The 25,003-nt window shown below is 44.8% G+C and overlaps 57 pseudogenes; all 57 read left to right on the forward strand.

Annotated features, from left to right (window-relative positions):
- The first annotated feature begins 21 nt into the window (after positions 1 to 21).
- LOC140079418 (5S ribosomal RNA) lies at positions 22 to 140 on the forward strand (annotated as a pseudogene).
- An 825-nt stretch (positions 141 to 965) lies between these two features.
- LOC140088958 (5S ribosomal RNA) lies at positions 966 to 1,084 on the forward strand (annotated as a pseudogene).
- Positions 1,085 to 1,154: 70 nt separating this feature from the next.
- Positions 1,155 to 1,273, forward strand: LOC140083743 (5S ribosomal RNA; annotated as a pseudogene).
- Positions 1,274 to 1,909: 636 nt separating this feature from the next.
- On the forward strand, positions 1,910 to 2,028 carry LOC140079419 (5S ribosomal RNA; annotated as a pseudogene).
- Positions 2,029 to 2,098: 70 nt separating this feature from the next.
- Positions 2,099 to 2,217, forward strand: LOC140079420 (5S ribosomal RNA; annotated as a pseudogene).
- Positions 2,218 to 2,664: 447 nt separating this feature from the next.
- On the forward strand, positions 2,665 to 2,783 carry LOC140096967 (5S ribosomal RNA; annotated as a pseudogene).
- Positions 2,784 to 2,853: 70 nt separating this feature from the next.
- Positions 2,854 to 2,972, forward strand: LOC140082782 (5S ribosomal RNA; annotated as a pseudogene).
- A 1,015-nt stretch (positions 2,973 to 3,987) lies between these two features.
- Positions 3,988 to 4,106, forward strand: LOC140088960 (5S ribosomal RNA; annotated as a pseudogene).
- A 1,203-nt stretch (positions 4,107 to 5,309) lies between these two features.
- On the forward strand, positions 5,310 to 5,428 carry LOC140096968 (5S ribosomal RNA; annotated as a pseudogene).
- Positions 5,429 to 5,498: 70 nt separating this feature from the next.
- On the forward strand, positions 5,499 to 5,617 carry LOC140089396 (5S ribosomal RNA; annotated as a pseudogene).
- A 70-nt stretch (positions 5,618 to 5,687) lies between these two features.
- Positions 5,688 to 5,806, forward strand: LOC140079422 (5S ribosomal RNA; annotated as a pseudogene).
- Positions 5,807 to 6,253: 447 nt separating this feature from the next.
- LOC140096969 (5S ribosomal RNA) lies at positions 6,254 to 6,372 on the forward strand (annotated as a pseudogene).
- Positions 6,373 to 7,009: 637 nt separating this feature from the next.
- Positions 7,010 to 7,128, forward strand: LOC140086559 (5S ribosomal RNA; annotated as a pseudogene).
- A 448-nt stretch (positions 7,129 to 7,576) lies between these two features.
- On the forward strand, positions 7,577 to 7,695 carry LOC140094912 (5S ribosomal RNA; annotated as a pseudogene).
- Positions 7,696 to 7,764: 69 nt separating this feature from the next.
- Positions 7,765 to 7,883, forward strand: LOC140096306 (5S ribosomal RNA; annotated as a pseudogene).
- Positions 7,884 to 8,141: 258 nt separating this feature from the next.
- Positions 8,142 to 8,260, forward strand: LOC140094444 (5S ribosomal RNA; annotated as a pseudogene).
- A 69-nt stretch (positions 8,261 to 8,329) lies between these two features.
- On the forward strand, positions 8,330 to 8,448 carry LOC140093705 (5S ribosomal RNA; annotated as a pseudogene).
- Positions 8,449 to 8,518: 70 nt separating this feature from the next.
- LOC140101970 (5S ribosomal RNA) lies at positions 8,519 to 8,637 on the forward strand (annotated as a pseudogene).
- An 825-nt stretch (positions 8,638 to 9,462) lies between these two features.
- On the forward strand, positions 9,463 to 9,581 carry LOC140088961 (5S ribosomal RNA; annotated as a pseudogene).
- Positions 9,582 to 9,651: 70 nt separating this feature from the next.
- On the forward strand, positions 9,652 to 9,770 carry LOC140083744 (5S ribosomal RNA; annotated as a pseudogene).
- A 1,014-nt stretch (positions 9,771 to 10,784) lies between these two features.
- On the forward strand, positions 10,785 to 10,903 carry LOC140092428 (5S ribosomal RNA; annotated as a pseudogene).
- Positions 10,904 to 11,162: 259 nt separating this feature from the next.
- Positions 11,163 to 11,281, forward strand: LOC140088962 (5S ribosomal RNA; annotated as a pseudogene).
- A 447-nt stretch (positions 11,282 to 11,728) lies between these two features.
- On the forward strand, positions 11,729 to 11,847 carry LOC140094970 (5S ribosomal RNA; annotated as a pseudogene).
- A 70-nt stretch (positions 11,848 to 11,917) lies between these two features.
- On the forward strand, positions 11,918 to 12,036 carry LOC140094913 (5S ribosomal RNA; annotated as a pseudogene).
- A 69-nt stretch (positions 12,037 to 12,105) lies between these two features.
- On the forward strand, positions 12,106 to 12,224 carry LOC140093538 (5S ribosomal RNA; annotated as a pseudogene).
- Positions 12,225 to 12,293: 69 nt separating this feature from the next.
- LOC140079423 (5S ribosomal RNA) lies at positions 12,294 to 12,412 on the forward strand (annotated as a pseudogene).
- Positions 12,413 to 12,671: 259 nt separating this feature from the next.
- Positions 12,672 to 12,790, forward strand: LOC140088963 (5S ribosomal RNA; annotated as a pseudogene).
- An 825-nt stretch (positions 12,791 to 13,615) lies between these two features.
- LOC140093539 (5S ribosomal RNA) lies at positions 13,616 to 13,734 on the forward strand (annotated as a pseudogene).
- A 70-nt stretch (positions 13,735 to 13,804) lies between these two features.
- On the forward strand, positions 13,805 to 13,923 carry LOC140094914 (5S ribosomal RNA; annotated as a pseudogene).
- Positions 13,924 to 13,992: 69 nt separating this feature from the next.
- On the forward strand, positions 13,993 to 14,111 carry LOC140093540 (5S ribosomal RNA; annotated as a pseudogene).
- Positions 14,112 to 14,180: 69 nt separating this feature from the next.
- Positions 14,181 to 14,299, forward strand: LOC140093717 (5S ribosomal RNA; annotated as a pseudogene).
- Positions 14,300 to 14,558: 259 nt separating this feature from the next.
- Positions 14,559 to 14,677, forward strand: LOC140088964 (5S ribosomal RNA; annotated as a pseudogene).
- A 259-nt stretch (positions 14,678 to 14,936) lies between these two features.
- On the forward strand, positions 14,937 to 15,055 carry LOC140085378 (5S ribosomal RNA; annotated as a pseudogene).
- A 70-nt stretch (positions 15,056 to 15,125) lies between these two features.
- LOC140097531 (5S ribosomal RNA) lies at positions 15,126 to 15,244 on the forward strand (annotated as a pseudogene).
- Positions 15,245 to 15,313: 69 nt separating this feature from the next.
- Positions 15,314 to 15,432, forward strand: LOC140098764 (5S ribosomal RNA; annotated as a pseudogene).
- A 69-nt stretch (positions 15,433 to 15,501) lies between these two features.
- On the forward strand, positions 15,502 to 15,620 carry LOC140095370 (5S ribosomal RNA; annotated as a pseudogene).
- A 70-nt stretch (positions 15,621 to 15,690) lies between these two features.
- On the forward strand, positions 15,691 to 15,809 carry LOC140091385 (5S ribosomal RNA; annotated as a pseudogene).
- Positions 15,810 to 16,445: 636 nt separating this feature from the next.
- Positions 16,446 to 16,564, forward strand: LOC140091701 (5S ribosomal RNA; annotated as a pseudogene).
- A 448-nt stretch (positions 16,565 to 17,012) lies between these two features.
- LOC140091779 (5S ribosomal RNA) lies at positions 17,013 to 17,131 on the forward strand (annotated as a pseudogene).
- A 636-nt stretch (positions 17,132 to 17,767) lies between these two features.
- LOC140085354 (5S ribosomal RNA) lies at positions 17,768 to 17,886 on the forward strand (annotated as a pseudogene).
- Positions 17,887 to 18,699: 813 nt separating this feature from the next.
- Positions 18,700 to 18,818, forward strand: LOC140084655 (5S ribosomal RNA; annotated as a pseudogene).
- Positions 18,819 to 19,265: 447 nt separating this feature from the next.
- Positions 19,266 to 19,384, forward strand: LOC140089823 (5S ribosomal RNA; annotated as a pseudogene).
- Positions 19,385 to 19,454: 70 nt separating this feature from the next.
- LOC140098488 (5S ribosomal RNA) lies at positions 19,455 to 19,573 on the forward strand (annotated as a pseudogene).
- Positions 19,574 to 19,832: 259 nt separating this feature from the next.
- LOC140096447 (5S ribosomal RNA) lies at positions 19,833 to 19,951 on the forward strand (annotated as a pseudogene).
- Positions 19,952 to 20,021: 70 nt separating this feature from the next.
- On the forward strand, positions 20,022 to 20,140 carry LOC140091838 (5S ribosomal RNA; annotated as a pseudogene).
- A 1,015-nt stretch (positions 20,141 to 21,155) lies between these two features.
- Positions 21,156 to 21,274, forward strand: LOC140097185 (5S ribosomal RNA; annotated as a pseudogene).
- A 70-nt stretch (positions 21,275 to 21,344) lies between these two features.
- Positions 21,345 to 21,463, forward strand: LOC140097186 (5S ribosomal RNA; annotated as a pseudogene).
- A 259-nt stretch (positions 21,464 to 21,722) lies between these two features.
- Positions 21,723 to 21,841, forward strand: LOC140096733 (5S ribosomal RNA; annotated as a pseudogene).
- Positions 21,842 to 21,911: 70 nt separating this feature from the next.
- LOC140097187 (5S ribosomal RNA) lies at positions 21,912 to 22,030 on the forward strand (annotated as a pseudogene).
- A 70-nt stretch (positions 22,031 to 22,100) lies between these two features.
- On the forward strand, positions 22,101 to 22,219 carry LOC140082783 (5S ribosomal RNA; annotated as a pseudogene).
- A 637-nt stretch (positions 22,220 to 22,856) lies between these two features.
- LOC140095047 (5S ribosomal RNA) lies at positions 22,857 to 22,975 on the forward strand (annotated as a pseudogene).
- Positions 22,976 to 23,234: 259 nt separating this feature from the next.
- LOC140091655 (5S ribosomal RNA) lies at positions 23,235 to 23,353 on the forward strand (annotated as a pseudogene).
- Positions 23,354 to 23,612: 259 nt separating this feature from the next.
- On the forward strand, positions 23,613 to 23,731 carry LOC140085508 (5S ribosomal RNA; annotated as a pseudogene).
- A 70-nt stretch (positions 23,732 to 23,801) lies between these two features.
- On the forward strand, positions 23,802 to 23,920 carry LOC140098765 (5S ribosomal RNA; annotated as a pseudogene).
- A 69-nt stretch (positions 23,921 to 23,989) lies between these two features.
- On the forward strand, positions 23,990 to 24,108 carry LOC140093729 (5S ribosomal RNA; annotated as a pseudogene).
- Positions 24,109 to 24,178: 70 nt separating this feature from the next.
- LOC140095198 (5S ribosomal RNA) lies at positions 24,179 to 24,297 on the forward strand (annotated as a pseudogene).
- Positions 24,298 to 24,367: 70 nt separating this feature from the next.
- Positions 24,368 to 24,486, forward strand: LOC140092646 (5S ribosomal RNA; annotated as a pseudogene).
- Positions 24,487 to 25,003: the final 517 nt, after the last annotated feature.

A 25,003-nucleotide genomic window follows, 5' to 3' on the forward strand; every position in this document is an offset into this window, starting at 1 on the left:
GGTTCAAATTGAACAGCTGCTGTCAACGGCCATTCTAAGCTGAATGTGCCTGCTCTCGTCAGATCGCAGCAGCAATGCAGCTTAAGGCTTGGCAAGTACCAGCATGGGAGACTGGCTGGGAATCCCAAGTTCTGTTGACCTTTTTGAACCTGAAAATGTGTTAGTTTCTCTATGAGATAGTAAAAGAAGGTTCAAATTGAACAGCTGCTGTCAACGGCCATTCTAAGCTGAATGTGCGTGCTCTTGTCAGATCGCAGCAGCGATGCAGCTTAAGGCTTGGCAAGTACCAGCATGGGAGACTGGCTTGGAATCCCAAATTCTGGTGACCTTTTTGAACCTGAAAATTGTGTTAGTTTCTCTAGGAGATAGCAAAAGAAGGTTCAAATTGAACAGCTGCTGTCAACGGCCATTCTAAGCTGAATGTGCCTGCTCTTGTCAGATTGCAGCAGCAATGCAGCTTAAGGCTTGGCAAGTACCAGCATAGGAGACTGGCTTGGAATCCCAAGTTCTGGTGACCTTTTTGAACCTGAAAATTGTGTTAGTTTCTATATAAGATAGTAGAAGAAGGTTCAAATTGAACAACTGCTGTCAATGGCCATTCTAAGCTGAATGTGCCTGCTCTCTCCAGATCGCAGCAGCAATGCAGCATAAGGCTTGGCAAGTACCAGCATGGGAGACTGGCTGGGAATCCCAAGTTCCGTAGCCCTTTTTGAACCTGAAAATTGTGTTAGTTTCTCTATGAGATAGTAAAAGAAGGTTCAAATTGAACAGCTGCTGTCAACGGCCATTCTAAGCTGAATGTGTGTGCTCTTGTCAGATCGCAGCAGCGATGCAGCTTAAGGCTTGGCAAGTTCCAGCATGGGAGACTGGCTGGGAATCCCAAGTTCTGTTGACGTTTTTGAACTTGAAAATTGTTTTAGTTTCTCTATGAGATAGTAAAAGAAGGTTCAATTTGAAATGCTGCTGTCAACGGCCATTCTAAGCTGAATGTGCCTGCTCTTGTCAGATCGCAGCAGCAATGCAGCTTAAGGCTTGGCAAGTACCAGCATGGGAGACTGGCTGGGAATCCCAAGTTCCGTTGACCTTTTTGAACCTGAAAATTGTGTTAGTTTCTCTATGAGATAGTAAAAGAAGGTTCAAATTGAACAGCTGCTGTCAATGGCCATTCTAAGCTGAATGTGCCTGCTCTCGTCAGATCGCAGCAGCAATGCAGCTTAAGGCTTGGCAAGTACCAGCATGGGAGACTGGCTGGGAATCCCAAGTTCTGTTGACCTTTTTGAACCTGAAAATGTGTTAGTTTCTCTATGAGATAGTAAAAGAAGGTTCAAATTGAACAGCTGCTGTCAACGGCCATTCTAAGCTGAATGTGCGTGCTCTTGTCAGATCGCAGCAGCGAAGCAGCTTAAGGCTTGGCAAGTACCAGCATGGGAGACTGGCTTGGAATCCCAAGTTCTGGTGACCTTTTTGAACCTGAAAATTTTGTTAGTTTCTCTATGAGATAGCAAAAGAAGGTTCAAATTGAACAGCTGCTGTCAACGGCCATTCTAAGCTGAATGTGCCTGCTCTTGTCAGATTGCAGCAGCAATGCAGCTTAAGGCTTGGCAAGTACCAGCATGGGAGACTGGCTTGGAATCCCAAGTTCTGGTGACCTTTTTGAACCTGAAAATTGTGTTAGTTTCTATATAAGATAGTAGAAGAAGGTTCAAATTGAACAACTGCTGTCAACGGCCGTTCTAAGCTGAATGTGCCTGCTCTCGCCAGATCGCAGCAGCAATGCAGCATAAGGCTTGGCAAGTACCAGCATGGGAGACTGGCTGGGAATCCCAAGTTCCGTTGACCTTTTTGAACCTGAAAATTGTGTTAGTTTCTCTATGAGATAGTAAAAGAAGGTTCAAATTGAACAGCTGCTGTCAACGGCCATTCTAAGCTGAATGTGCCTGCTCTCGTCAGATCGCAGCAGCAATGCAGCTTAAGGCTTGGCAAGTACCAGCATGGGAGACTGGCTGGGAATCCCAAGTTCTGTTGACCTTTTTGAACCTGAAAATTGTGTTAGTTTCTCTATGAGATAGTAAAAGAAGGTTCAAATTGAACAGCTGCTGTCAACGGCCATTCTAAGCTGAATGTGCCTGCTCTCGTCAGATCGCAGCAGCAATGCAGCTTAAGGCTTGGCAAGTACCAGCATGGGAGACTGGCTGGGAATCCCAAGTTCTGTTGACCTTTTTGAACCTGAAAATGTGTTAGTTTCTCTATGAGATAGTAAAAGAAGGTTCAAATTGAACAGCTGCTGTCAACGGCCATTCTAAGCTGAATGTGCGTGCTCTTGTCAGATCGCAGCAGCGATGCAGCTTAAGGCTTGGCAAGTATCAGCATGGGAGACTGGCTTGGAATCCCAAGTTCTGTTGACCTTTTTGAACCTGAAAATTGTGTTAGTTTCTCTATGAGATAGCAAAAGAAGGTTCAAATTGAACAGCTGCTGTCAACGGCCATTCTAAGCTGAATGTGCCTGCTCTTGTCAGATTGCAGCAGCAATGCAGCTTAAGGCTTGGTAAGTACCAGCATGGGAGACTGGCTTGGAATCCCAAGTTCTGGTGACCTTTTTGAACCTGAAAATTGTGTTAGTTTCTATATAAGATAGTAGAAGAAAGTTCAAATTGAACAACTGCTGTCAATGGCCATTCTAAGCTGAATGTGCCTGCTCTCGCCAGATCGCAGCAGCAATGCAGCTTAAGGCTTGGCAAGTACCAGCATGGGAGACTGGCTGGGAATCCCAAGTTCCGTTGCCCTTTTTGAACCTGAAAATTGTGTTAGTTTCTCTATGAGATAGTAAAAGAAGGTTCAAATTGAACAGCTGCTGTCAATGGCCATTCTAAGCTGAATGTGCCTGCTCTCGTCAGATCGCAGCAGCAATGCAGCTTAAGGCTTGGCAAGTACCAGCATGGGAGACTGGCTGGGAATCCCAAGTTCCGTTGACCTTTTTGAACCTTAAAATTGTGTTAGTTTCTGTATGAGATAGTAAAAGAAGGTTCAAATTGAAAAGCTGCTGTCAACGGCAATTCCAAGCTGAATGTGCGTGCTTTTGTCAGATCGCAGCAGCGATGCAGCTTAAGGCTTGGCAAATACCAGCATGGGAGGCTGGCTGGGAATCCCAAGTTCTGGTGACATTTTTGAACCTGAAAATTGTGTTAGTTTCTCTATGAGATAGTAGAAGAAGGTTCAAATTGAACAACTGCTGTCAACGGCCATTCTAAGCTGAATGTGTGTGCTCTTTTCAGATCGCAGCAGCGATGCAGCTTAAGGCTTGGCAAGTACCAGCATGGGAGACTGGCTGGGAATCCCAAGTTCTGTTGACCTTTTTGAACCTGAAAATTGTGTTAGTTTCTCTATGAGATAGTAAAAGAAGGTTCAAATTGAACAGCTGCTGTCAACGGCAATTCTAAGCTGAATGTGCCTGCTCTTGTCAGATTGCAGCAGCAATGCAGCTTAAGGCTTGGCAAGTACCAGCATAGGAGACTGGCTTGGAATCCCAAGTTCTGGTGACCTTTTTGAACCTGAAAATTGTGTTAGTTTCTATATAAGATAGTAGAAGAAGGTTCAAATTGAACAACTGCTGTCAATGGCCATTCTAAGCTGAATGTGCCTGCTCTCTCCAGATCGCAGCAGCAATGCAGCATAAGGCTTGGCAAGTACCAGCATGGGAGACTGGCTGGGAATCCCAAGTTCCGTAGCCCTTTTTGAACCTGAAAATTGTGTTAGTTTCTCTATGAGATAGTAAAAGAAGGTTCAAATTGAACAGCTGCTGTCAACGGCCATTCTAAGCTGAATGTGTGTGCTCTTGTCAGATCGCAGCAGCGATGCAGCTTAAGGCTTGGCAAGTTCCAGCATGGGAGACTGGCTGGGAATCCCAAGTTCTGTTGACGTTTTTGAACTTGAAAATTGTTTTAGTTTCTCTATGAGATAGTAAAAGAAGGTTCAATTTGAATTGCTGCTGTCAACGGCCATTCTAAGCTGAATGTGCCTGCTCTTGTCAGATCGCAGCAGCAATGCAGCTTAAGGCTTGGCAAGTACCAGCATGGGAGACTGGCTGGGAATCCCAAGTTCCGTTGACCTTTTTGAACCTGAAAATTGTGTTAGTTTCTCTATGAGATAGTAAAAGAAGGTTCAAATTGAACAGCTGCTGTCAATGGCCATTCTAAGCTGAATGTGCCTGCTCTCGTCAGATCGCAGCAGCAATGCAGCTTAAGACTTGGCAAGTACCAGCATGGGAGACTGGCTGGTAATCCCAAGTTCTGTTGACCTTTTTGAACCTGAAAATGTGTTAGTTTCTCTATGAGATAGTAAAAGAAGGTTCAAATTGAACAGCTGCTGTCAACGGCCATTCTAAGCTGAATGTGCGTGCTCTTGTCAGATCGCAGCAGCGAAGCAGCTTAAGGCTTGGCAAGTACCAGCATGGGAGACTGGCTTGGAATCCCAAGTTCTGGTGACCTTTTTGAACCTGAAAATTTTGTTAGTTTCTCTATGAGATAGCAAAAGAAGGTTCAAATTGAACAGCTGCTGTCAACGGCCATTCTAAGCTGAATGTGCCTGCTCTTGTCAGATTGCAGCAGCAATGCAGCTTAAGGCTTGGCAAGTACCAGCATGGGAGACTGGCTTGGAATCCCAAGTTCTGGTGACCTTTTTGAACCTGAAAATTGTGTTAGTTTCTATATAAGATAGTAGAAGAAGGTTCAAATTGAACAACTGCTGTCAACGGCCGTTCTAAGCTGAATGTGCCTGCTCTCGCCAGATCGCAGCAGCAATGCAGCATAAGGCTTGGCAAGTACCAGTATGGGAGACTGGCTGGGAATCCCAAGTTCCGTTGCCCTTTTTGAACCTGAAAATTGTGTTAGTTTCTCTATGAGATAGTAAAAGAAGGTTCAAATTGAACAGCTGCTGTCAACGGCCATTCTAAGCTGAATGTGCGTGCTCTTGTCAGATCGCAGCAGCGATGCAGCTTAAGGCTTGGCAAGTACCAGCATGGGAGACTGGCTGGGAATCCCAAGTTCCGTTGCCCTTTTTGAACCTGAAAATTGTGTTAGTTTCTCTATGAGATAGCAAAAGAAGGTTCAAATTGAACAGCTGCTGTCAATGGCCATTCTAAGCTGAATGTGCCTGCTCTTGTCAGATTGCAGCAGCAATGCAGCTTAAGGCTTGGCAAGTACCAGCATGGGAGACTGGCTGGGAATCCCAAGTTCTGGTGACCTTTTTGAACCTGAAAATTGTGTTAGTTTCTATATAAGATAGTAGAAGAAGGTTCAAATTGAACAACTGCTGTCAATGGCCATTCTAAGCTGAATGTGCCTGCTCTCGCCAGATCGCAGCAGCAATGCAGCTTAAGGCTTGGCAAGTACCAGCATGGGAGACTGGCTGGGAATCCCAAGTTCCGTTGCCCTTTTTGAACCTGAAAATTGTGTTAGTTTCTCTATGAGATAGTAAAAGAAGGTTCAAATTGAACAGCTGCTGTCAACGGCCATTCTAAGCTGAATGTGCCTGCTCTCGTCAGATCGCAGCAGCAATGCAGCTTAAGGCTTGGCAAGTACCAGCATGGGAGACTGGCTGGGAATCCCAAGTTCTGTTAACCTTTTTGAACCTGAAAATTGTGTTAGTTTCTCTATGAGATAGTAAAAGAAGGTTCAAATTGAACAGCTGCTGTCAACGGCCATTCTAAGCTGAATGTGCCTGCTCTCGTCAGATCGCAGCAGCAATGCAGCTTAAGGCTTGGCAAGTACCAGCATGGGAGACTGGCTGGGAATCCCAAGTTCTGTTGACCTTTTTGAACCTGAAAATGTGTTAGTTTCTCTATGAGATAGTAAAAGAAGGTTCAAATTGAACAGCTGCTGTCAACGGCCATTCTAAGCTGAATGTGCGTGCTCTTGTCAGATCGCAGCAGCGATGCAGCTTAAGGCTTGGCAAGTATCAGCATGGGAGACTGGCTTGGAATCTCAAGTTCTGTTGACCTTTTTGAACCTGAAAATTGTGTTAGTTTCTCTATGAGATAGCAAAAGAAGGTTCAAATTGAACAGCTGCTGTCAACGGCCATTCTAAGCTGAATGTGCCTGCTCTTGTCAGATTGCAGCAGCAATGCAGCTTAAGGCTTGGTAAGTACCAGCATGGGAGACTGGCTTGGAATCCCAAGTTCTGGTGACCTTTTTGAACCTGAAAATTGTGTTAGTTTCTATATAAGATAGTAGAAGAAAGTTCAAATTGAACAACTGCTGTCAATGGCCATTCTAAGCTGAATGTGCCTGCTCTCGCCAGATCGCAGCAGCAATGCAGCTTAAGGCTTGGCAAGTACCAGCATGGGAGACTGGCTGGGAATCCCAAGTTCCGTTGCCCTTTTTGAACCTGAAAATTGTGTTAGTTTCTCTATGAGATAGTAAAAGAACGTTCAAATTGAACAGCTGCTGTCAACGGCCATTCTAAGCTGAATGTGCGTGCTCTTGTCAGATCGCAGCAGCGATGCAGCTTAAGGCTTGGCAAGTACCAGCATGGGAGACTGGCTTGGAATCCCAAGTTCTGGTGACCTTTTTGAACCTGAAAATTGTGTTAGTTTCTCTATGAGATAGTAGAAGAAGGTTCAAATTGAACAACTGCTGTCAACGGCCATTCTAAGCTGAATGTGCGTGCTCTTGTCAGATCGCAGCAGCGATGCAGCTTAAGGCTTGGCAAGTACCAGCATGGGAGACTGGCTGGGAATCCCAAGTTCTGGTGACTTTTTTGAACCTGAAAATTGTGTTAGTTTCTCTATGAGATAGTAGAAGAAGGTTCAAATTGAACAACTGCTGTCAACGGCCATTCTAAGCTGAATGTGTGTGCTCTTGTCAGATCGCAGCAGCGATGCAGCTTAAGGCTTGGCAAGTACCAGCATGGGAGACTGGCTGGGAATCCCAAGTTCTGTTGACCTTTTTGAACCTGAAAATTGTGTTAGTTTCTGTATGAGATAGTAAAAGAAGGTTCAAATTGAACAGCTGCTGTCAATGGCCATTCTAAGCTGAATGTGCCTGCTCTCGTCAGATCGCAGAAGCAATGCAGCTTAAGGCTTGGCAAGTACCAGCATGGGAGACTGGCTGGGAATCCCAAGTTCCGTTGACCTTTTTGAACCTTAAAATTGTGTTAGTTTCTGTATGAGATAGTAAAAGAAGGTTCAAATTGAAAAGCTGCTGTCAACGGCAATTCTAAGCTGAATGTGCGTGCTTTTGTCAGATCGCAGCAGCGATGCAGCTTAAGGCTTGGCAAGTACCAGCATGTGAGACTGGCTGGGAATCCCAAGTTCTGGTGACATTTTTGAACCTGAAAATTGTGTTAGTTTCTCTATGAGATAGTAGAAGAAGGTTCAAATTGAACAACTGCTGTCAACGGCCATTCTAAGCTGAATGTGTGTGCTCTTTTCAGATCGCAGCAGCGATGCAGCTTAAGGCTTGGCAAGTACCAGCATGGGAGACTGGCTGGGAATCCCAAGTTCTGTTGACCTTTTTGAACCTGAAAATTGTGTTAGTTTCTCTATGAGATAGTAAAAGAAGGTTCAAATTGAACAGCTGCTGTCAACGGCAATTCTAAGCTGAATGTGCCTGCTCTCGTCAGATTGCAGCAGCAATGCAGCTTAAGGCTTGGCAAGTACCAGCATGGGAGACTGGCTGGGAATCCCAAGTTCTGTTGACCTTTTTGAACCTGAAAATGTGTTAGTTTCTCTATGAGATAGTAAAAGAAGGTTCAAATTGAACAGCTGCTGTCAACGGCCATTCTAAGCTGAATTTGCCTGCTCTCGTTAGATCGCAGCAGCAATGCAACTTAAGGCTTGGCAAGTACCAGCATGGGAGACTGGCTGGGAATTCCAAGTTCTGTTGACCTTTTTGAACCTGAAAATTGTGTTAGTTTCTCTATGAGATAGTAAAAGAAGGTTCAAATTGAACAGCTGCTGTCAACGGCAATTCTAAGCTGAATGTGCCTGCTCTTGTCAGATTGCAGCAGCAATGCAGCTTAAGGCTTGGCAAGTACCAGCATGGGAGACTGGCTGAGAATCCCAAGTTCTGTAGACCTTTTTGAACCTGAAAATGTGTTAGTTTCTCTATGAGATAGTAAAAGAAGGTTCAAATTGAACAGCTGCTGTCAACGGCCATTCTAAGCTGAATTTGCCTGCTCTCGTCAGATCGCAGCAGCAATGCAACTTAAGGCTTGGCAAGTACCAGCATGGGAGACTGGCTGGGAATCCCAAGTTCCGTTGACCTTTTTGAACCTGAAAATGTGTTAGTTTCTCTATGAGATAGTAAAAGAAGGTTCAAATTGAACAGCTGCTGTCAACGGCCATTCTAAGCTGAATGTGCCTGCTCTCGTCAGATCGCAGCAGCAATGCAGCTTAAGGCTTGGCAAGTACCAGCATGGGAGACTGGCTGGGAATCCCAAGTTCCGTTGACCTTTTTGAACCTGAAAATTGTGTTAGTTTCTCTATGAGATAGTAAAAGAAGGTTCAAATTGAACAGCTGCTGTCAACGGCCATTCTAAGCTGAATGTACCTGCTCTCGTCAGATCGCAGCAGCAATGCAGCTTAAGGCTTGGCAAGTACCAGCATGGGAGACTGGCTGGGAATCCCAAGTTCTGTTGACCTTTTTGAACCTGAAAATTTGTTAGTTTCTCTATGAGATAGTAAAAGAAGGTTCAAATTGAACAGCTGCTGTCAACGGCCATTCTAAGCTGAATGTGCGTGCTCTTGTCAGATCGCAGCAGCGATGCAGCTTAAGGCTTGGCAAGTACCAGCATGGGAGACTGGCTTGGAATCCCAAATTCTGGTGACCTTTTTGAACCTGAAAATTGTGTTAGTTTCTCTAGGAGATAGCAAAAGAAGGTTCAAATTGAACAGCTGCTGTCAACGGCCATTCTAAGCTGAATGTGCCTGCTCTTGTCAGATTGCAGCAGCAATGCAGCTTAAGGCTTGGCAAGTACCAGCATAGGAGACTGGCTTGGAATCCCAAGTTCTGGTGACCTTTTTGAACCTGAAAATTGTGTTAGTTTCTATATAAGATAGTAGAAGAAGGTTCAAATTGAACAACTGCTGTCAATGGCCATTCTAAGCTGAATGTGCCTGCTCTCGCCAGATCGCAGCAGCAATGCAGCATAAGGCTTGGCAAGTACCAGCATGGGAGACTGGCTGGGAATCCCAAGTTCCATAGCCCTTTTTGAACCTGAAAATTGTGTTAGTTTCTCTATGAGATAGTAAAAGAAGGTTCAAATTGAACAGCTGCTGTCAACGGCCATTCTAAGCTGAATGTGTGTGCTCTTGTCAGATCGCAGCAGCGATGCAGCTTAAGGCTTGGCAAGTTCCAGCATGGGAGACTGGCTGGGAATCCCAAGTTCTGTTGACGTTTTTGAACTTGAAAATTGTTTTAGTTTCTCTATGAGATAGTAAAAGAAGGTTCAATTTGAAATGCTGCTGTCAACGGCCATTCTAAGCTGAATGTGCCTGCTCTTGTCAGATCGCAGCAGCAATGCAGCTTAAGGCTTGGCAAGTACCAGCATGGGAGACTGGCTGGGAATCCCAAGTTCCGTTGACCTTTTTGAACCTGAAAATTGTGTTAGTTTCTCTATGAGATAGTAAAAGAAGGTTCAAATTGAACAGCTGCTGTCAATGGCCATTCTAAGCTGAATGTGCCTGCTCTCGTCAGATCGCAGCAGCAATGCAGCTTAAGGCTTGGCAAGTACCAGCATGGGAGACTGGCTGGGAATCCCAAGTTCTGTTGACCTTTTTGAACCTGAAAATGTGTTAGTTTCTCTATGAGATAGTAAAAGAAGGTTCAAATTGAACAGCTGCTGTCAACGGCCATTCTAAGCTGAATGTGCGTGCTCTTGTCAGATCGCAGCAGCGAAGCAGCTTAAGGCTTGGCAAGTACCAGCATGGGAGACTGGCTTGGAATCCCAAGTTCTGGTGACCTTTTTGAACCTGAAAATTGTGTTAGTTTCTCTATGAGATAGCAAAAGAAGGTTCAAATTGAACAGCTGCTGTCAACGGCCATTCTAAGCTGAATGTGCCTGCTCTTGTCAGATTGCAGCAGCAATGCAGCTTAAGGCTTGGCAAGTACCAGCATGGGAGACTGGCTTGGAATCCCAAGTTCTGGTGACCTTTTTGAACCTGAAAATTGTGTTAGTTTCTATATAAGATAGTAGAAGAAGGTTCAAATTGAACAACTGCTGTCAACGGCCGTTCTAAGCTGAATGTGCCTGCTCTCGCCAGATCGCAGCAGCAATGCAGCATAAGGCTTGGCAAGTACCAGCATGGGAGACTGGCTGGGAATCCCAAGTTCCGTTGCCCTTTTTGAACCTGAAAATTGTGTTAGTTTCTCTATGAGATAGTAAAAGAAGGTTCAAATTGAACAGCTGCTGTCAACGGCCATTCTAAGCTGAATGTGCGTGCTCTTGTCAGATCGCAGCAGCGAAGCAGCTTAAGGCTTGGCAAGTACCAGCATGGGAGACTGGCTTGGAATCCCAAGTTCTGGTGACCTTTTTGAACCTGAAAATTGTGTTAGTTTCTCTATGAGATAGCAAAAGAAGGTTCAAATTGAACAGCTGCTGTCAACGGCCATTCTAAGCTGAATGTGCCTGCTCTTGTCAGATTGCAGCAGCAATGCAGCTTAAGGCTTGGCAAGTACCAGCATGGGAGACTGGCTTGGAATCCCAAGTTCTGGTGACCTTTTTGAACCTGAAAATTGTGTTAGTTTCTATATAAGATAGTAGAAGAAGGTTCAAATTGAACAACTGCTGTCAATGGCCATTCTAAGCTGAATGTGCCTGCTCTCGCCAGATCGCAGCAGCAATGCAGCTTAAGGCTTGGCAAGTACCAGCATGGGAGACTGGCTGGGAATCCCAAGTTCCGTTGACCTTTTTGAACCTGAAAATTGTGTTAGTTTCTCTATGAGATAGTAAAAGAAGGTTCAAATTGAACAGCTGCTGTCAACGGCCATTCTAAGCTGAATGTGCGTGCTCTTGTCAGATCGCAGCAGCGATGCAGCTTAAGGCTTGGCAAGTTCCAGCATGGGAGACTGGCTGGGAATCCCAAGTTCTGTTGACCTTTTTGAACTTGAAAATTGTTTTAGTTTCTCTATGAGATAGTAAAAGAAGGTTCAATTTGAAATGCTGCTGTCAACGGCCATTCTAAGCTGAATGTGCCTGCTCTTGTCAGATCGCAGCAGCAATGCAGCTTAAGGCTTGGCAAGTACCAGCATGGGAGACTGGCTGGGAATCCCAAGTTCCGTTGACCTTTTTGAACCTGAAAATTGTGTTAGTTTCTCTATGAGATAGTAAAAGAAGGTTCAAATTGAACATCTGCTGTCAACGGCCATTCTAAGCTGAATGTGCGTGCTCTTGTCAGATCGCAGCAGCGATGCAGCTTAAGGCTTGGCAAGTACCAGCATGGGAGACTGGCTGGGAATCCCAAGTTCTGGTGACCTTTTTGAACCTGAAAATTGTGTTAGTTTCTCTATGAGATAGTAAAAGAAGGTTCAAATTGAACAGCTGCTGTCAACGGCAATTCTAAGCTGAATGTGCCTGCTCTCAGCAGATTGCAGCAGCAATGCAGCTTTAGTCTTGGCAAGTACCAGCATGGGAGACTGGCTGGGAATCCCAAGTTCTGTTGACCTTTTTGAACCTGAAAATGTGTTAGTTTCTCTATGAGATAGTAAAAGAAGGTTCAAATTGAACAGCTGCTGTCAACGGCCATTCTAAGCTGAATTTGCCTGCTCTCGTCAGATCGCAGCAGCAATGCAACTTAAGGCTTGGCAAGTACCAGCATGGGAGACTGGTTGGGAATTCCAAGTTCCGTTGACCTTTTTGAACCTGAAAATTGTGTTAGTTTCTCTATGAGATAGTAAAAGAAGGTTCAAATTGAACAGCTGCTGTCAACGGCAATTCTAAGCTGAATGTGCCTGCTCTCGTCAGATTGCAGCAGCAATGCAGCTTAAGGCTTGGCAAGTACCAGCATGGGAGACTGGCTGGGAATCCCAAGTTCTGTTGACCATTTTGAACCTGAAAATGTGTTAGTTTCTCTATGAGATAGTAAAAGAAGGTTCAAATTGAACAGCTGCTGTCAACGGCCATTCTAAGCTGAATTTGCCTGCTCTCGTCAGATCGCAGCAGCAATGCAACTTAAGGCTTGGCAAGTACCAGCATGGGAGACTGGCTGGGAATTCCAAGTTCCGTTGACCTTTTTGAACCTGAAAATGTGTTAGTTTCTCTATGAAATAGTAAAAGAAGGTTCAAATTGAACAGCTGCCGTCAACGGCCATTCTAAGCTGAATGTGCCTGCTCTCGTCAGATCGCAGCAGCAATGCAGCTTAAGGCTTGGCAAGTACCAGCATGGGAGACTGGCTGGGAATCCCAAGTTCTGTTGACCTTTTTGAACCTGAAAATTGTGTTAGTTTCTCTATGAGATAGTAAAAGAAGGTTCAAATTGAACAGCTGCTGTCAACGGCCATTCTAAGCTGAATGTGCGTGCTCTTGTCAGATCGCAGCAGCGATGCAGCTTACGGCTTGGCAAGTTCCAGCATGGGAGACTGGCTGGGAATCCCAAGTTCTGTTGACCTTTTTGAACTTGAAAATTGTTTTAGTTTCTCTATGAGATAGTAAAAGAAGGTTCAATTTGAAATGCTGCTGTCAACGGCCATTCTAAGCTGAATGTGCCTGCTCTTGTCAGATCGCAGCAGCAATGCAGCTTAAGGCTTGGCAAGTACCAGCATGGGAGACTGGCTGGGAATCCCAAGTTCCGTTGACCTTTTTGAACCTGAAAATTGTGTTAGTTTCTCTATGAGATAGTAAAAGAAGGTTCAAATTGAACAGCTGCCGTCAACGGCAATTCTAAGCTGAATGTGCGTGCTCTTGTCAGATCGCAGCAGCGATGCAGCTTAAGGCTTGGCAAGTACCAGCATGGGAGACTGGCTGGGAATCCCAAGTTCTGGTGACTTTTTTGAACCTGAAAATTGTGTTAGTTTCTCTATGAGATAGTAGAAGAAGGTTCAAATTGAACAACTGCTGTCAACGGCCATTCTAAGCTGAATGTGTGTGCTCTTGTCAGATCGCAGCAGCGATGCAGCTTAAGGCTTGGCAAGTACCAGCATGGGAGACTGGCTGGGAATCCCAAGTTCTGGTGACCTTTTTGAACCTGAAAATTGTGTTAGTTTCTCTATGAGATAGTAGAAGAAGGTTCAAATTGAACAACTGCTGTCAACGGCCATTCTAAGCTGAATGTGTGTGCTCTTTTCAGATCGCAGCAGCGATGCAGCTTAAGGCTTGGCAAGTACCAGCATGGGAGACTGGCTTGGAATCCCAAGTTCTGTTGACCTTTTTGAACCTGAAAATTGTGTTAGTTTCTCTATGAGATAGTAAAAGAAGGTTCAAATTGAACAGCTGCTGTCAACGGCAATTCTAAGCTGAATGTGCCTGCTCTCAGCAGATTGCAGCAGCAATGCAGCTTTAGTCTTGGCAAGTACCAGCATGGGAGACTGGCTGGGAATCCCAAGTTCTGTTGACCTTTTTGAACCTGAAAATGTGTTAGTTTCTCTATGAGATAGTAAAAGAAGGTTCAAATTGAACAGCTGCTGTCAACGGCCATTCTAAGCTGAATTTGCCTGCTCTCGTCAGATCGCAGCAGCAATGCAACTTAAGGCTTGGCAAGTACCAGCATGGGAGACTGGCTGGGAATTCCAAGTTCCGTTGACCTTTTTGAACCTGAAAATTGTGTTAGTTTCTCTATGAGATAGTAAAAGAAGGTTCAAATTGAACAGCTGCTGTCAACGGCAATTCTAAGCTGAATGTGCCTGCTCTCGTCAGATTGCAGCAGCAATGCAGCTTAAGGCTTGGCAAGTACCAGCATGGGAGACTGGCTGGGAATCCCAAGTTCTGTTGACCATTTTGAACCTGAAAATGTGTTAGTTTCTCTATGAGATAGTAAAAGAAGGTTCAAATTGAACAGCTGCTGTCAACGGCCATTCTAAGCTGAATTTGCCTGCTCTCGTCAGATCGCAGCAGCAATGCAACTTAAGGCTTGGCAAGTACCAGCATGGGAGACTGGCTGGGAATTCCAAGTTCCGTTGACCTTTTTGAACCTGAAAATGTGTTAGTTTCTCTATGAAATAGTAAAAGAAGGTTCAAATTGAACAGCTGCCGTCAACGGCCATTCTAAGCTGAATGTGCCTGCTCTCGTCAGATCGCAGCAGCAATGCAGCTTAAGGCTTGGCAAGTACCAGCATGGGAGACTGGCTGGGAATCCCAAGTTCCGTTGACCTTTTTGAACCTGAAAATTGTGTTAGTTTCTCTATGAGATAGTAAAAGAAGGTTCAAATTGAACAGCTGCTGTCAATGGCCATTCTAAGCTGAATGTGCGTGCTCTTGTCAGATCGCAGCAGCGATGCAGCTTAAGGCTTGGCAAGTTCCAGCATGGGAGACTGGCTGGGAATCCCAAGTTCTTTTGACCTTTTTGAACTTGAAAATTGTTTTAGTTTCTCTATGAGATAGTAAAAGAAGGTTCAATTTGAAATGCTGCTGTCAACGGCCATTCTAAGCTGAATGTGCCTGCTCTTGTCAGATCGCAGCAGCAATGCAGCTTAAGGCTTGGCAAGTACCAGCATGGGAGACTGGCTGGGAATCCCAAGTTCCGTTGACCTTTTTGAACCTGAAAATTGTGTCAGTTTCTCTATGAGATAGTAAAAGAAGGTTCAAATTGAACAGCTGCTGTCAACGGCCATTCTAAGCTGAATGTGCGTGCTCTTGTCAGATCGCAGCAGTGATGCAGCTTAAGGCTTGGCAAGTACCAGCATGGGAGACTGGCTGGGAATCCCAAGTTCTGGTGACTTTTTTGAACCTGAAAATTGTGTTAGTTTCTCTATGAGATAGTAGAAGAAGGTTCAAATTGAACAACTGCTGTCAACGGCCATTCTAAGCTGAATTTGCCTGCTCTCGTCAGATCGCAGCAGTGATGCAGCTTAAGACTTGGCAAGTACCAGCATGGGAGACTGGCTGGGAATTCCAAGTTCCGTTGACCTTTTTGAACCTGAAAATTGTGTTAGTTTCTCTATGAGATAGTAAAAGAAGGTTCAAATTGAACAGCTGCTGTCAACGGCAATTCTAAGCTGAATGTGCCTGCTCTCGTCAGATTGCAGCAGCAATGCAGCTTAAGGCTTGGCAAGTACCAGCATGGGAGACTGGCTGGGAATCTCAAGTTCTGTTGACCTTTTTGAACCTGAAAATGTGTTAGTTTCTCTATGAGATAGTAAAAGAAGGTTCAAATTGAACAGCTGCTGTCAACGGCCATTCTAAGCTGAATTTGCCTGCTCTCGTCAGATTGCAGCAGCAATGCAACTTAAGGCTTGGCAAGTACCAGCATGGGAGACTGGCTGGGAATTCCAAGTTCCGTTGACCTTTTTGAACCTGAAAATGTGTTAGTTTCTCTATGAGATAGTAAAAGAAGGTTCAAATTGAACAGCTGCTGTCAACGGCCATTCTAAGCTGAATGTGCCTGCTCTCGTCAGATCGCAACAGCAATGCAGCTTAAGGCTTGGCAAGTACCAGCATGGGAGACTGGCTGGGAATCCCAAGTTCCATTGACCTTTTTGAACCTGAAAATTGTGTTAGTTTCTCTATGAGATAGTAAAAGAAGGTTCAAATTGAACAGCTGCTGTCAACGGCCATTCTAAGCTGAATATGCCTGCTCTCGTCAGATCGCAGCAGCAATGCAGCTTAAGGCTTGGCAAGTACCAGCATGGGAGACTGGCTGGGAATCCCAAGTTCTGTTAACCTTTTTGAACCTGAAAATGTGTTAGTTTCTCTATGAGATAGTAAAAGAAGGTTCAAATTGAACAGCTGCTGTCAACGGCCATTCTAAGCTGAATGTGCGTGCTCTTGTCAGATCGCAGCAGCGATGCAGCTTAAGGCTTGGCAAGTTCCAGCATGGGAGGCTGGCTGGGAATCCCAAGTTCTGTTGACCTTTTTGAACTTGAAAATTGTTTTAGTTTCTCTATGAGATAGTAAAAGAAGGTTCAATTTGAAATGCTGCTGTCAACGGCCATTCTAAGCTGAATGTGCCTGCTCTTGTCAGATCACAGCAGCAATGCAGCTTAAGGCTTGGCAAGTACCAGCATGGGAGACTGGCTGGGAATCCCAAGTTCCTTTGACCTTTTTGAACCTGAAAATTGTGTTAGTTTCTCTATGAGATAGTAGAAGAAGGTTCAAATTGAACAACTGCTGTCAACGGCCATTCTAAGCTGAATGTGTGTGCTCTTGTCAGATTGCAGCAGCGATGCAGCTTAGGTCTTGGCAAGTACCAGCATGAGAGACTGGCTGGGAATCCCAAGTTCTGTTGACCTTTTGGAACCTGAAAATTGTGTTAGTTTCTCTATGAGATAGTAAAAGAAGGTTCAAATTGAACAGCTGCTGTCAATGGCCATTCTAAGCTGAATGTGCCTGCTCTCGTCAGATTGCAGCAGCAATGCAGCTTAAGGCTTGGCAAGTACCAGCATGGGAGACTGGCTGGGAATCCCAAGTTCCGTTGACCTTTTTGAACCTGAAAATTGTGTTAGTTTCTGTATGAGATAGTAAAAGAAGGTTAAAATTGAAAAGCTGCTGTCAACGGCAATTCTAAGCTGAATGTGCGTGCTCTTGTCAGATCGCAGCAGCGATGCAGCTTAAGGCTTGGCAAGTACCAGTATGGGAGACTGGCTGGGAATCCCAAGTTCTGGTGACCTTTTTGAACCTGAAAATTGTGTTAGTTTCTCTATGAGATAGTAGAAGAAGGTTCAAATTGAACAAATGCTGTCAACGGCCATTCTAAGCTGAATGTGTGTGCTCTTTTCAGATCGCAGCAGCGATGCAGCTTAAGGCTTGGCAAGTACCAGCATGGGAGACTGGCTGGGAATCCCAAGTTCTGTTGACCTTTTTGAACCTGAAAATTGTGTTAGTTTCTCTATGAGATAGTAAAAGAAGGTTCAAATTGAACAGCTGCTGTCAACGGCAATTTTAAGCTGAATGTGCCTGCTCTCGTCAGATCGCAGCAGCAATGCAGCTTAAGGCTTGGCAAGTACCAGCATGGGAGACTGGCTGGGAATCCCAAGTTCCGTTGACCGTTTTGAACCTGAAAATTGTGTTAGTTTCTCTATGAGATAGTAAAAGAAGGTTAAAATTGAAAAGCTGCTGTCAACGGCAATTCTAAGCTGAATGTGCGTCCTCTTGTCAGATCGCAGCAGCGATGCAGCTTAAGGCTTGGCAAGTACCAGCATGGGAGACTGGCTGGGAATCCCAAGTTCTGGTGACCTTTTTGAACCTGAAAATTGTGTTAGTTTCTCTATGAGATAGTAGAAGAAGGTTCAAATTGAACAACTGCTGTCAACGGCCATTCTAAGCTGAATGTGTGTGCTCTTTTCAGATCGCAGCAGCGATGCAGCTTAAGGCTTGGCAAGTACCAGCATGGGAGACTGGCTGGGAATCCCAAGTTCTGTTGACCTTTTTGAACCTGAAAATTGTGTTAGTTTCTCTATGAGATAGTAAAAGAAGGTTCAAATTGAACAGCTGCTGTCAACGGCAATTCTAAGCTTAATTTGCCTGCTCTCGTCAGATCGCAGCAGCAATGTAACTTAAGGCTTGGCAAGTACCAGCATGGGAGACTGGCTGGGAATTCCAAGTTCCGTTGACCTTTTTGAACCTGAAAATGTGTTAGTTTCTCTATGAGATAGTAAAAGAAGGTTCAAATTGAACAGCTGCTGTCAACGGCCATTCTAAGCTGAATGTGCCTGCTCTCGTCAGATCGCAGCAGCAACGCAGCTTAAGGCTTGGCAAGTACCAGCATGGTTGACTGGCTGGGAATCCCAAGTTCTGTTGACCTTTTTGAACCTGAAAATGTGTTAGTTTCTCTATGAGATAGTAAAAGAAGGTTCAAATTGAACAGCTGCTGTCAACGGCCATTCTAAGCTGAATGTGCGTGCTCTTGTCAGATCGCAGCAGCGATGCAGCTTAAGGCTTGGCAAGTACCAGCATGGGAGACTGGCTTGGAATCCCAAGTTCTGGTGACCTTTTTGAACCTTAAATTTGTGTTAGTTTCTATATAAGATAGTAGAAGAAGGTTCAAATTGAACAACTGCTGTCAATGGCCATTCTAAGCTGAATGTGCCTGCTCTCGCCAGATCGCAGCAGCAATGCAGCTTAAGGCTTGGCAAGTACCAGCATGGGAATCCCAAGTTCCGTTGCCCTTTTTGAACCTGAAAATTGTGTTAGTTTCTCTATGAGATAGTAAAAGAAGGTTCAAATTGAACAGCTGCTGTCAACGGCCATTCTAAGCTGAATGTGCGTGCTCTTGTCAGATCGCAGCAGCGATGCAGCTTAAGGCTTGGCAAGTACCAGCATGGGAGACTGGCTGGGAATCCCAAGTTCTGGTGACTTTTTTGAACCTGAAAATTGTGTTAGTTTCTCTATGAGATAGTAGAAGAAGGTTCAAATTGAACAACTGCTGTCAACGGCCATTCTAAGCTGAATGTTTGTGCTCTTGTCAGATCGCAGCAGCGATGCAGCTTAAGGCTTGGCAAGTACCAGCATGGGAGACTGGCTGGGAATCCCAAGTTCTGTTGACCTTCTTGATCCTGAAAATTGTGTTAGTTTCTCTATGAGATAGTAAAAGAAGGTTCAAATTGAACAGCTGCTGTCAATGGCCATTCTAAGCTGAATGTGCCTGCTCTCGTCAGATCGCAGCAGCAATGCAGCTTAAGGCTTGACAAGTACCAGCATGGGAGACTGGCTGGGAATCCCAAGTTCCGTTGACCTTTTTGAACCTGAAAATTGTGTTAGTTTCTGTATGAGATAGTAAAAGAAGGTTCAAATTGAAAAGCTGCTGTCAACGGCAATTCTAAGCTGAATGTGCGTGCTCTTGTCAGATCGCAGCAGCGATGCAGCTTAAGGCTTGGCAAGTACCAGCATGTGAGACTGGCTGGGAATCCCAAGTTCCGTTGACCTTTTTGAACCTGAAAATTGTGTTAGTTTCTCTATGAGATAGTAGAAGAAGGTTCAAATTGAACAACTGCTGTCAACGGCCATTCTAAGCTGAATGTGTGTGCTCTTTTTAGATTGTAGCAGCGATGCAGCTTAAGGCTTGGCAAGTACCAGCATGGGAAACTGGCTGGGAATCCCAAGCTCCGTTGACCTTTTTGAACCTGAAAATGTGTTAGTTTCTCTATGAGATAGTAAAAGAAGGTTCAAATTGAACAACTGCTGTCAACGGCCATTCTAAGCTGAATGTGCCTGCTCTTGTCAGATCGCAGCAGCGATGCAGCTTAAGGCTTGGCAAGTACCAGCATGGGAGACTGGCTGGGAATCCCAAGTTCTGTTGACCTTTTTTAACCTGAAAATTGTGTTAGTTTCTCTATGAGATAGTAAAAGAAGGTTCAAATTGAACAGCTGCTGTCAACGGCCATTCTAAGCTGAATGTGCGTGCTCTTGTCAGATCGCAGCAGCAATGCAGCTTAAGGCTTGGCAAGTACCAGCATGGGAGACTGGATGGGAATCCCAAGTTCTGTTGACCATTTTTAACCTGAAAATTGTATTAGTTTCTCTATGAGATAGTAACAGAAGGTTCAAATTGAACAGCTGCTGTCAACGGCCATTCTAAGCTGAATGTGCGTGCTCTTGTCAGATCGCAGCAGCGATGCAGCTTAAGGCTTGGCAAGTTCCAGCATGGGAGACTGGCTGGGAATCCCAAGTTCTGTTGACCTTTTTGAACTTGAAAATTGTTTTAGCATCTCTATGAGATAGTAAAAGAAGGTTCAATTTGAAATGCTGCTGTCAACGGCCATTCTAAGCTGAATGTGCGTGCTCTTGTCAGATCGCAGCAACGATGCAGCTTAAGGCTTGGCAAGTACCAGCATGGGAGACTGGCTGGGAATCCCAAGTTCTGTTGACCTTTTTGAACCTGAAAATTGTGTTAGTTTCTCTATGAGATAGTAAAAGAAGGTTCAAATTGAACAGCTGCTGTCAATGGCCATTCTAAGCTGAATGTGCGTGCTCTCGTCAGATCGCAGCAGCAATGCAGCTTAAGGCTTGGCAAGTACCAGCATGGGAGACTGGCTGGGAATCCCAAGTTCCGTTGACCTTTTTGAACCTGAAAATTGTGTTAGTTTCTGTATGAGATAGTAAAAGAAGGTTCAAATTGAAAAGCTGCTGTCAACGGCAATTCTAAGCTGAATGTGCGTGCTCTTGTCAGATCGCAGCAGCGATGCAGCTTAAGGCTTGGCAAGTACCAGCATGGGAGTCTGGCTGGGAATCCCAAGTTCTGGTGACCTTTTTGAACCTGAAAATTGTGTTAGTTTCTCTATGAGATAGTAGAAGAAGGTTCAAATTGAACAACAGCTGTCAACGGCCATTCTAAGCTGAATGTGTGTGCTCTTTTCAGATCGCAGCAGCGATGCAGCTTAAGGCTTGGCAAGTACCAGCATGGGAGACTGGCTGGGAATCCCAAGTTCTGTTGACCTTTTTGAACCTGAAAATTGTGTTAGTTTCTCTATGAGATAGTAAAAGAAGGTTCAAATTGAACAGCTGCTGTCAACGGCAATTCTAAGCTGAATGTGCGTGCTCTTGTCAGATCGCAGCAGCGATGCAGCTTAAGGCTTGGCAAGTACCAGCATGGGAGACTTGCTGGGAATCCCAAGTTCTGGTGACTTTTTTGAACCTGAAAATTGTGTTAGTTTCTCTATGAGATAGTAGAAGAAGGTTCAAATTGAACAACTGCTGTCAACGGCCATTCTAAGCTGAATGTTTGTGCTCTTGTCAGATCGCAGCAGCGATGCAGCTTAAGGCTTGGCAAGTACCAGCATGGGAGACTGGCTGGGAATCCCAAGTTCCGTTGACCTTTTTGAACCTGAAAATTGTGTTAGTTTCTGTATGAGATAGTAAAAGAAGGTTCAAATTGAAAAGCTGCTGTCAACGGCAATTTTAAGCTGAATGTGCGTGCTCTTGTCAGATCGCAGCAGCGATGCAGCTTAAGGCTTGGCAAGTACCAGCATGGGAAACTGGCTGGGAATCCCAAGTTCTGTTGACCTTTTTGAACCTGAAAATTGTGTTAGTTTCTCTATGAGATAGTAGAAGAAGGTTCAAATTGAACAACTGCTGTCAACGGCCATTCTAAGCTGAATGTGCGTGCTCTTGTCAGATCGCAGCAGCGATGCAGCTTAAGGCTTGGCAAGTACCAGCATGGGAGACTGGCTGGGAATCCCAAGTTCTGTTGACCATTTTTAACCTGAAAATTGTGTTAGTTTCTCTATGAGATAGTAAAAGAAGGTTCAAATTGAACAGCTGCTGTCAACGGCCATTCTAAGCTGAATGTGCGTGCTCTTGTCAGATCGCAGCAGCGATGCAGCTTAAGGCTTGGCAAGTACCAGCATGGGAGACTGGCTGGGAATCCCAAGTTCTGTTGACCATTTTTAACCTGAAAATTGTGTTAGTTTCTCTATGAGATAGTAAAAGAAGGTTCAAATTGAACAGCTGCTGTCAACGGCCATTCTAAGCTGAATGTGTGTGCTCTTGTCAGATCGCAGCAGCGATGCAGCTTAAGGCTTGGCAAGTTCCAGCATGGGAGACTGGCTGGGAATCCCAAGTTCTGTTGACCTTTTTGAACTTGAAAATTGTGTTAGTTTCTCTATGAGATAGTAAAAGAAGGTTCAATTTGAAATGCTGCTGTCAACGGCCATTCTAAGCTGAATGTGCCTGCTCTCGTCAGATCGCAGCAGCAATGCAGCTTAAGGCTTCGCAAGTACCAGCATGGGAGACTGGCTGGGAATCCCAAGTTCCGTTGACATTTTTGAACCTGAAAATTGTGTTAGTTTCTCTATGAGATAGTAGAAGAAGGTTCAAATTGAACAGCTGCTGTCAACGGCCATTCTAAGCTGAATGTGCGTGCTCTTGTCAGATCGCAGCAGCGATGCAGCTTAAGGCTTGGCAAGTACCAGCATGGGAGACTGGCTGGGAATCCCAAGTTCTGTTGACCTTTTTGAACCTGAAAATTGTGTTAGTTTCTCTATGAGATAGTAAAAGAAGGTTCAAATTGAACAGCTGCTGTCAATGGCCATTCTAAGCTGAATGTGCCTGCTCTCGTCAGATCGCAGCAGCAATGCAGCTTAAGGCTTGGCAAGTACCAGCATGGGAGACTGGCTGGGAATCCCAAGTTCCGTTGACCTTTTTGAACCTGAAAATTGTGTTAGTTTCTGTATGAGATAGTAAAAGAAGGTTCAAATTGAAAAGCTTCTGTCAACGGCAATTTTAAGCTGAATGTGCGTGCTCTTGTCAGATCGCAGCAGCGATGCAGCTTAAGGCTTGGCAAGTACCAGCATGGGAGACTGGCTGGGAATCCCAAGTTCCGTTGACCTTTTTGAACCTGAAAATTGTGTTAGTTTCTCTATGAGATAGTAGAAGAAGGTTCAAATTGAACAACTGCTGTTAACGGCCATTCTAAGCTGAATGTGCGTGCTCTTGTCAGATCGCAGCAGCGATGCAGCTTAAGGCTTGGCAAGTACCAGCATGGGAGACTGGCTGGGAATCCCAAGTTCTGTTGACCATTTTTAACCTGAAAATTGTGTTAGTTTCTCTATGAGATAGTAAAAGAAGGTTCAAATTGAACAGCTGCTGTCAACGGCCATTCTAAGCTGAATGTGCGTGCTCTTGTCAGATCGCAGCAGCGATGCAGCTTAAGGCTTGGCAAGTTCCAGCATGGGAGACTGGCTGGGAATCCCAAGTTCCGTTGACCTTTTTGAACTTGAAAATTGTTTTAGTTTCTCTATGAGATAGTAAAAGAAGGTTCAATTTGAAATGCTGCTGTCAACGGCCATTCTAAGCTGAATGTGCCTGCTCTCGTCAGATCGCAGCAGCAATGCAGCTTAAGGCTTCGCAAGTACCAGCATGGGAGACTGGCTGGGAATCCCAAGTTCCGTTGACCTTTTTGAACCTGAAAATTGTGTTAGTTTCTCTATGAGATAGTAAAAGAAGGTTCAAATTGAACAGCTGCTGTCAACGGCCATTCTAAGCTGAATGTGCGTGCTCTTGTCAGATCGCAGCAGCGATGCAGCTTAAGGCTTGGCAAGTACCAGCATGGGAGACTGGCTGGGAATCCCAAGTTCTGGTGACTTTTTTGAACCTGAAAATTGTGTTAGTTTCTCTATGAGATAGTAGAAGAAGGTTCAAATTGAACAGCTGCTGTCAATGGCCATTCTAAGCTGAATGTGCCTGCTCTCGTCAGATCGCAGCAGCAATGCAGCTTAAGGCTTGGCAAGTACCAGCATGGGAGACTGGCTGGGAATCGCAAGTTCCGTTGACCTTTTTGAACCTGAAAATTGTGTTAGTTTCTCTATGAGATAGTAAAAGAAGGTTCAAATTGAAAAGCTGCTGTCAACGGCCATTCTAAGCTGAATGTGCGTGCTCTTGTCAGATCGCAGCAGCGATGCAGCTTAAGGCTTGGCAAATACCAGCATGGGAGACTGGCTGGGAATCCCAAGTTCTGGTGACCTTTTTGAACATGAAAATTGTGTTAGTTTCTCTATGAGATAGTAGAAGAAGGTTCAAATTGAACAGCTGCTGTCAACGGCAATTCTAAGCTGAATGTGCCTGCTCTCGTCAGATCGCAGCAGCAATGCAGCTTAAGGCTTGGCAAGTACCAGCATGGGAGACTGGCTGGGAATCCCAAGTTCTGTTGACCTTTTTTAACCTGAAAATTGTGTTAGTTTCTATATGAGATAGTAAAAGAAGGTTCAAATTGAACAGCTGCTGTCAACGGCCATTCTAAGCTGAATTTGCCTGCTCTCGTCAGATTGCAGCAGCAATGCAACTTAAGGCTTGGCAAGTACCAGCATGGGAGACTGGCTGGGAATTCCAAGTTCCGTTGACCTTTTTGAACCTGAAAATGTGTTAGTTTCTCTATGAGATAGTAAAAGAAGGTTCAAATTGAACAGCTGCTGTCAACGGCCATTCTAAGCTGAATGTGCCTGCTCTCGTCAGATCGCAGCAGCAATGCAGCTTAAGGCTTGGCAAGTACCAGCATGGGAGACTGGCTGGGAATCCCAAGTTCCGTTGACCTTTTTGAACCTGAAAATTGTGTTAGTTTCTCTATGAGATAGTAAAAGAAGGTTCAAATTGAACAGCTGCTGTCAACGGCCATTCTAAGCTGAATGAGCCTGCTCTCGTCAGATCACAGCAGCAATGCAGCTTAAGGCTTGGCAAGTACCAGCATGGGAGACTGGCTGGGAATCCCAAGTTCTGTTGACCTTTTTGAACCTGAAAATTGTGTTAGTTTCTCTATGAGATAGTTAAAGAAGGTTCAAATTGAACAGCTGCTGTCAATGGCCATTCTAAGCTGAATGTGCCTGCTCTCGTCAGATCGCAGCAGCAATGCAGCTTAAGGCTTGGCAAATACCAGCATGGGAGACTGGCTGGGAATCCCAAGTTCCGTTGACCTTTTTGAACCTGAAAATTGTGTTAGTTTCTGTATGAGATAGTAAAAGAAGGTTCAAATTGAAAAGCTTCTGTCAACGGCAATTTTAAGCTGAATGTGCGTGCTCTTGTCAGATCGCAGCAGCGATGCAGTTTAAGGCTTGGCAATTACCAGCATGGGAGACTGGCTGGGAATCCCAAGTTCCGTTGACCTTTTTGAACCTGAAAATTGTGTTAGTTTCTCTATGAGATAGTAGAAGAAGGTTCAAATTGAACAACTGCTGTTAACGGCCATTCTAAGCTGAATGTGCGTGCTCTTGTCAGATCGCAGCAGCGATGCAGCTTAAGGCTTGGCAAGTACCAGCATGGGAGACTGGCTGGGAATCCCAAGTTCTGTTGACCATTTTTAACCTGAAAATTGTGTTAGTTTCTCTATGAGATAGTAAAAGAAGGTTCAAATTGAACAGTTGCTGTCAACGGCCATTCTAAGCTGAATGTGCGTGCTCTTGTCAGATCGCAGCAGCGATGCAGCTTAAGGCTT

This window comes from Engystomops pustulosus, chromosome 9, assembly GCF_040894005.1.
Source record: "Engystomops pustulosus chromosome 9, aEngPut4.maternal, whole genome shotgun sequence".
Classification (NCBI taxonomy): Eukaryota; Metazoa; Chordata; class Amphibia; order Anura; family Leptodactylidae; genus Engystomops; species Engystomops pustulosus.